This window comes from Petaurus breviceps, unplaced genomic scaffold (genome assembly GCF_028583685.1).
Source record: "Petaurus breviceps papuanus isolate PSGF00001 unplaced genomic scaffold, PetGlider_PUasm1.0 139, whole genome shotgun sequence".
NCBI classification, from domain to species: domain Eukaryota; kingdom Metazoa; phylum Chordata; class Mammalia; order Diprotodontia; family Petauridae; genus Petaurus; species Petaurus breviceps.
Window position 1 is genome coordinate 13438201 of NW_027185697.1, and position 7889 is coordinate 13446089.

Consider the following 7889-nt stretch of genomic DNA (forward strand, 5'->3'; position numbering starts at 1 on the left):
GTTGGGCCTCTTAATCCCTTCTAGAACTTATTCCTGTTCTTCATGAGGATGAATACTCCTGCTTTCTATTGACCATGGGACACACTTCTCTTCTGCCTTTGGGGTTGTCATAACCTCTTGGGCTCCTGTTCTAGTCTCTGTACTCTTGGATAAGAAAGTCACTGCTCTGTTTGACCCCCAGGAGTCCTGCTTTTGGCTTCTTGCCACCTTGTCCTAATTTTGTTCTTCCTGAAGGCCTCTCTAGAAACCACCCCAGGAAGTCTCACCTTCATCAATGACCCCTTTGTCTCTATCCATGTAAATTAGTAGGAATGACATTGACAGACTTATAGACAAGACTGGTCCTTCCCTCAGGAGAAGAAACTTTTTGCAGATTCAGACAATTCCAGATTGAGATTCTCCACTTGCTATTCAGGGTCCCATGTGGACCTGGCCACACAACAGGTCATGGGTCCTTTTTGTTGGTCCTGTCTGTCTCATGTCCAGCACTGACAAACTCAGGAAGCACGTTTTCCTCTTTCAAAGTTTGTGGCCCCTATTGCTCTACCCTCTAACTTAGCTCCCAGTGTGAGGATGATCCTCTATCCATTGATCCATGTGGCCTCTCAGCCTCCTGACTATAGGCTCAAAAGGTAAAGATAAAGACATCACCTGAGGGAACTTAAGTAGGCAGTGGCCATCAAGGATGGTGTGGTGAGGAAGGAAAGAGAAAGAGTGGGGGGAGGGAGAAGGGAGGGAAAGGAAGAAGAGACAGAGACAGAGACAGGGAGGAGAGGGAGACAGACAGATAGACAGTGACAGAGAAAGAGAAAGAGAGAGACAGAGATAAGGTGGGGGCAAGGAGAATGAGAGTCTGGACACCAATCATGGCAAATAGAATACAATAGATGTTCTCTAAGGTCCTTTCCAAAGCTGAAAGCAGTGAGATATCTTTACCAGAAGACATTAATGGCCCTGAAGCTGTGGAAATTGGAGCTTCTCCATAGCTATGCCATGGCAACACATTGATCAATAAAATTTAAGTTCCTAATACGTGCCAAGCACTGTACCAAGTGCTGGAGATTCAAAAAGAGGTGAAAATAGTTCTCTCTGAGTTTTCCTTTCCCCATGTGTGTCCTAGAGTCATATTTCCCCCACATTTGTACTTTGGACATAAACGTTCTACGCTTGTGCTTTGTTCCATGTTTGTGCCCTGGCCTCACATGTTACCTATGCATGCCTCCCACTCATGAAACCAAAGCACGCTCATTCCTTCCACTTATGGTGCATGTATTTGTAGAGTATTTAGAGTAAATTTTCCATTGCTTCTTTATTGTGTTATCTCATTAAATTCCCTTTACACTGAACTTCACATCTGCTGGATGTCTAGTAAATGTATGCCCACTGGGGATGAGGCAGAGCTCACAGGCTATAATTTTGAGTGGTTGCCTTGACCCGACAATAGCCTTTCTAGAGGACCATAGATGAGCAGGATGGTCCGGTTACCTTGGCAGAGAAGAGACAAGCTGCATGAAAGTGAAAAAATGTGGCTGAGACCTCAAGTACCATTGAAGCAAAGAGAGTCTATTAGCTTTAAGTTGTGACTTCAGAGAAGATTATTCCTTTTATGTTAGTAAGTCCAGAGAAACAATAGCACCTGTGAGGCACACAGACATACTCCTGTCTAATAGCCAGGACAAAAGTCCTCTGAATTCTTGGACAGTGATGACTGAGATAATAGATACTAGACACTCCATCCTCTCTGGGTCTTCGTGAGACTGCTCTGGCCTAATGTTCCTCCTTCATATTTGAATACTTCTCAGTCTCCTTGCTGGATCACATTCTATGCCCCACTCCTTATATGTAGGCGTGTCATGACTTTCTTTCTCTGCTATCTCTCAATTTTCCCATGAGATCGCATGGGTTCAATTCACTTCCAGGAAGCCAGTTCCCAGAATTACAGATCCAAACCTAGTCTCTCTTCTGAACTCCAGGCCCACCTGACCAACTGCACTGTAGATATCCTTAAGTGGATGTTTCAAAGACACCTCAAACTCAATGTGTTCGAAGCAGAACTCATCATCTTTCCCCTCAAACCCACCCCTCTTCCTAACGTCCTTATTTCTTGACAAAGGCACCATGATTCTTCTAGAAATTTAGGTCCACAACTTCAAATTTATTCTTGATCCTTCCTTCTCCCTCACCCCAATCACTATTAACCCTTGTAATGCTATCTCCTCAACCTCATTCCTATCCATTCCCCTCTCTTTTCTCACATAGCAATCTCTCTAGCTCAGGCCATCATCATCTCTTGCCTGGACTATTGCAATAGTCTCCTAATTGGTCTTCCTGCCTTCAATTACTCTCTTCTCCCATTCATTAATCTTCTTATTTTCCCACTGAGTGGGAAAATAAGAAGATTAATGAATGGATATTACTAAAGTTCTCACCATTACAACTCCTGAGCTCCTAGGGATCCTCTAGGATAAAATACAGACTCCTTTGACTGGATTTTAAAGCTTTTCCTTCAAATACACACACACGTGCACGCACACACACACATTCAGCTTCAGTTGTGTATAGAAATGTAACTTAGCTAATACAGAAAAAGAAGGGGAAGAGGATAAGGTGAGGATGATAAAGGTGAGGGTGGATTAAAAGAGGCAGTCAGAAGTAAAATAGAGTTTTAAAAAGGGAAAGGGAGAGAAAGAGACAGAGACAGAGAGACACAGATACAAACGGACAGAGACAGAGAGAGAGAGAGCAGAAGATTATGGTATGGAAGAAAACACACAGTAAACATAACTATGTATGTGAATGGGATGAGCTCACCCATAAAATGAAAGCAGATAGCAGAATGGATTAGAAACCAGAATCCAACAATAAATTGTTTATGAGAGACATATTTTAAACAGAAAGATACACAGAGTTAAAATAAAGAAATAGAGCAGAATCTAATATGCTTCAGTTAAACTAAAAAAGACTGGGGTAGCAATCATGATCTCAGATAAAGCAAAAGCAGAAACAGACTTAATTTAAACAGATAGTCAAGGAAACTACATTTACTAAAAGGTACCATAGACAATGAGGTAATATTAGAAAATTTTAAGGGCAAGTTTGTCTGAAAAAGACTTTACTTCTCAAATATATACTGAGACTAGAACTGAGTAAAATTTATAAAAATATAAGTAATTCCCAACTGGTAAATGATCAAAGGATATGAACAGTTTTCAGAAGAAGAAATCAAATCTATGTATAGTCATATGAAAAAAATATTCTAAATCTCAACTCTGAGGTATCACATCATACCTGTCAGGAATGATAAATGCTAGAGAGGTTGTGGGGGAATTAGGTACACTAATGAACTGCTTGTGGAGTTGTGAACTCGTGCAACCATAATGGAAAATAATTTGGAACTATACCCAAAGGGTTATAAGATTGTGCATACTCTTTGACTCAGCAATGTCACTTCTAGATCTGTATTGCAAAGAGATCAAGGAAAAAGGAAAAGAACCTATGTGTCCAAAAATATTTATAGCAGCTCTTTTTGTGATGGCAAAAAAAATGGAAATTGAGGAGATTCCCATCAAGTGAGGAATGATTGAATAAGTTGCGGCATATTGTTGTGAAGTACTAATGTACTGTGGGAAATGATAAGGGGGGTAGTTTCAGAAAACCATGGCAAGACCTATATGAACTGATGAAAAAGAAAGTGAGAAGGACCAGAAGATTATTGTGAGCAGTAACAGCAATGTTGCAATGACAATTAACTGCTAAAGGCGTGGCTAATCTGATCAGTGCAATGATCCAACTCAATTCCAAAGGACACATGAGGAAAAAATGCTATCCACCTCTAAAGAGAGAACTAATGAACCCTGAATACAAATTGAAGTATAATTTTACATTTTTTTAAATTTTTATTGCTTTTTAAAAAATATACATAACATGAAAATATCTTATTGCTTGTCTTCTTAGTGGGTGGTGGAAGAGTTGGGAGGGAGAGAGAGAATTTGGTACTCAAAATTTAAAAAGAAAAGGATGTTAAAAATAAATAAATGAAAGAAGAAATGAATGAATGAGTAAATGAATGAATGAATGAAAACTTTTCCCTAATAACCAGGCTCCAGCTGACCTTTTATTTCGTAACTCATTGCACAGTATCATTCTTCATGATAGCTCCAGTCATAGTTGCCCAAATGGTTCTTCTTTCTTCCAATCATACTGTCCATTTGGATGTTCCTTGAACACAACCCTCCATCTCCCATATCTCTGCATTTGCATAGACTAGTCTCCATTTCCCATACCTAGAATGCTCTCCCTCTCATCTCTGCATTTTAATATTCCCAGTTTCCATCCAGGCTCAGCTCAGCTGCCACCTCCCATCAGAAAGTCATCCAGATACCTCTCCTCATCCCAGAAATTGCTTTATATTAAGATATGTGTGCATCGATACAAATACATGTATGAAATATATGTGTGTGTACTTACATTTCTGTACATTTTTACTTTCCTCAGTAGAATGTAAACTCCTTGAAGGCAGGATTTTTTTTTGTTTTCCCACTGCCTAACACATAGCAAATACTTAATAAATAGTTGGTGGATGAATAATTGAATTTATTTCAATAGACTGCCCACTACATCACTTTTTGCTCTCTTCCTTTCTGAGTTGCATCATTCCCCCCTCATTAATCTAGGAATTACTATAGGTTACCCAATCTATCCAATGGAGACAACTGGTATTACAGTGGATAGGTTGCTGGGCTTGGAATTAGGAAGACCTGAGCTCAAACCCAGCTTCAGATACTAACTAGCTGTGTGACCCTGGGCAAGTCACTTAACTGCTGTTTGCCTCAATTTCCCCAACTGAAATGGGGATGATAATAGCTTCTACCTCACAGGGTTGTTGTGAGGATCAAATGAGATAATGTTTGTTAAAATTTCTTAGCACAGTGCTTGGCATATAATAATGCTATGTAAATGATTACTATCTTCCCTTTTACAATCTTCCCTTTTACAATCAGATTAAAAGCTCACAATCCCCGCTGATTGGCTTCTTCCAAGGTTTTATCACTAGTTAAGTGCCTCCAAACCCAGTCAAAGGACATTTATTGACACTGTTTCAGGTACCTACTTTATAGAAGCATATAATATAATTAGATATATGGTAATAAAAGTGGAAATATTTTTCAGTTACATAGACCATAGATTCCATTCAATCCCTGGATCCAGTAATTCCCAAAGGCAGACAATTTTCCTTGACTATGTGTTATTTTTGTCACTGTCAGGACAGGTGCTAACCTGGAAATTTGATTCTCAGTTCAGAGTCTACGAGGACCTATGAAAACATTTTTTTTTTCATTTATGAGTTGAAAAATGGAAGAGTTCCAGGGAAATAAATGGTGAAAACCAAGAGTATGCTGGTAAATGTTTAACAACCAGCTTTCCAGGGGGTAAAAAATATATGCATAAAACACTTTAATCTGCATTTTTTTAAAGCAATTGGGGTTAAGTAACTTGCTCAAGGTTACATGGCCAGTTATTATTTCTGGGTGTGGTGCTGAGTATCTGAGCCCGGACTTGATCCAGGTCATCCCGACACTGGAGCCGATGCTCTTACTCGCTGAGCCACCTGGCCGCCCCTAAGCAATTGGGGTTAAGTAACTTGCTCAAGGTTACACGGCCAGGTGTTTCTGGGTGGGTGCTAAGTGTCTGAGCCCGGGATTCGATCTCCAGGTGTTCTCAACACTGGAGCCGGTGCTCTTACTCGCTGTACTACCTGGCCGCCCCATTTAATCTGCATTTTTAACAAAATAACAGATCAAGGCCTGATTTGTAGTGTTAGCTTATTTCTGATGTATAATTGATCACACTGAAAATTTAACAACCACCGCTGAAGAGTCAGCTCCAGAATACCCCTGAAATTCTCTAGGTCTTGAGGAGTTTACAAGCTGCTCCAGTACTGGACACTGTATACTGCTGAGATGTTGGAAATTTAGCTCAGAGCCCCTAAAAGGAACCTCTGGACTTCAATTCTATTTGAGAAGCTTTCATTAAAAGCCCTGTTCCAAGCACCATGCCTAGAGCTGGGAACATGAAGACAAAACTGAAAACAGTCCTTGCTTTCATGGAGCTTATATTATTTTTTTTCCTTTTGGAGGGGGCTGGGGAGAAGGTAGGGCAATTGGGGTTAAATGGCTTGCCCAAGGTCACATGGCTAGTTTTTGTGTTAAGTGTCTGAGGTCGGATTTGAACTCAGGTCCTCATGACTCCAGGGCTGGTGCTCTACTCACTGCACCACCTAGCTGCCCCAATGTAGCTTATATTCTACTGGAGTGAAATGACATGGGTCACATAGAATTAAATACAAAAATCTAGAATGAGATTCTCTGCTGAGAGTGGGGAAGGAGCAGCTAGCTTGAGGAGAGAAGTCAGGCTTCTCCTGTGCTCCCGTGTTCACTGAAATGAACTGAGTGAATTGAACAGAGCTCTGAAATGACACTCAGAGAGGGGAGAGAGTCCAAAGACTCATGTGATGCCTCTCACCAAATTCATGCATGTTCCATCCTCCAGATTTGAGGAGCCAGAACACTCCAGTGTTTAGCACGGTTCCTGGCACATAGAAGACCCTTTTTTGTTGTTCAATCATTTCTTCTTCCCTCCCTGCTTCCTTTCTTCCCCCTCCTCTCTGTCTCTCTCTTTCCTCTTCCTTCTCCTCCTCCTCCTCCTCTCTCCTGTTCCCTCAACTTCCTTATTACCTGAACCTTGTATCAGACTAACACAGAATCCAGAGTTGGAACTTGGAGCATTTAAGTTATTTCAGTCTGACTTTTTGTGATCTCATTTGGGATTTTCCTGGCAAAGATATTGGAGTGGTTTGCTATTTCCTTCTCCAGCTCATTTTATAGATGAAGAAACTGAGGCAAACGAGATTAAGTGACTTGCCCAGGGTCACACAGCTAGTAAATGTCTGGGGTCACTAGGTTCAGCACTCTACCACTGGGCCACCTACTTGCTCATTAGGACTTAATAAATGCTTATTGATTGATTGACTAGAGATCAAAGTTTGGGAGTAAAACCAAGATTTATTCTGATTCTGCAGGACTCTGGACCAAGCAGCTCACAAGTAGCCATAAGTAGGAAGAGAAGTGGAGAGAGGAAAGGACAGGGAGAAGCGGGCTACTAATAAGGGGAAGGGACATGGAATTGGGAGGAGAGTAGGGAAAAGATTCTCTGGGCCTGTAGATAGTGCCCTCAGGGACTATGATTGGCTCCAAGGTAGTAGAATCTTGACTTCTTCTGTATTACAATTTCTGAGCTATGAACTTGCAGATATAGGAAAATTTGTTCTGACATTCAGCAGCATTCCATCTACGGAATCCTAGAAAGAGATACAGTGGGTCAGACTGGTCAGAATACAGCTGGTGTTTGTGGTTCCACATTCTGGTGACTCCAACATCCTTCCCTAGCATTCATTGTATGTCTTACTCCCTATGCCCCAGTAAACCTCCCTATACCCTACAAACCCACAACTACAAAACAGGTTTGTAGTCAGAAGAGGAGAAGAGATGAGGAGAGGAGAGGAGAGGAGAGGAGAGGAGAGGAGACAAGGAAAGAGAAAGATGATCCTATTAAGAATCATGTGCTTAGAAAATTTGGAGGATAGGGGTAGAAAGATGAAGACATTAGATTGCATTTGGTTTGGGGGAGGAGAGTTCTCTCTCTGTCTCAGTTTCTGTCACTTTCTTTCTTCCCTCCCTCCTTTTCCCCCATCCTTCCTTTACTCCCTCCCCCTGTCTCTCTGCCTTCTTCCCCCCTCCCTCTCCTCTCTTTCTTTCCCTTTTTTCTCTCTCTCCTTCCCTCCCTCCCTCCTTTCTTTCTTCTCTCTCTCTCTCTCTCTCTCTCTCTCTCTC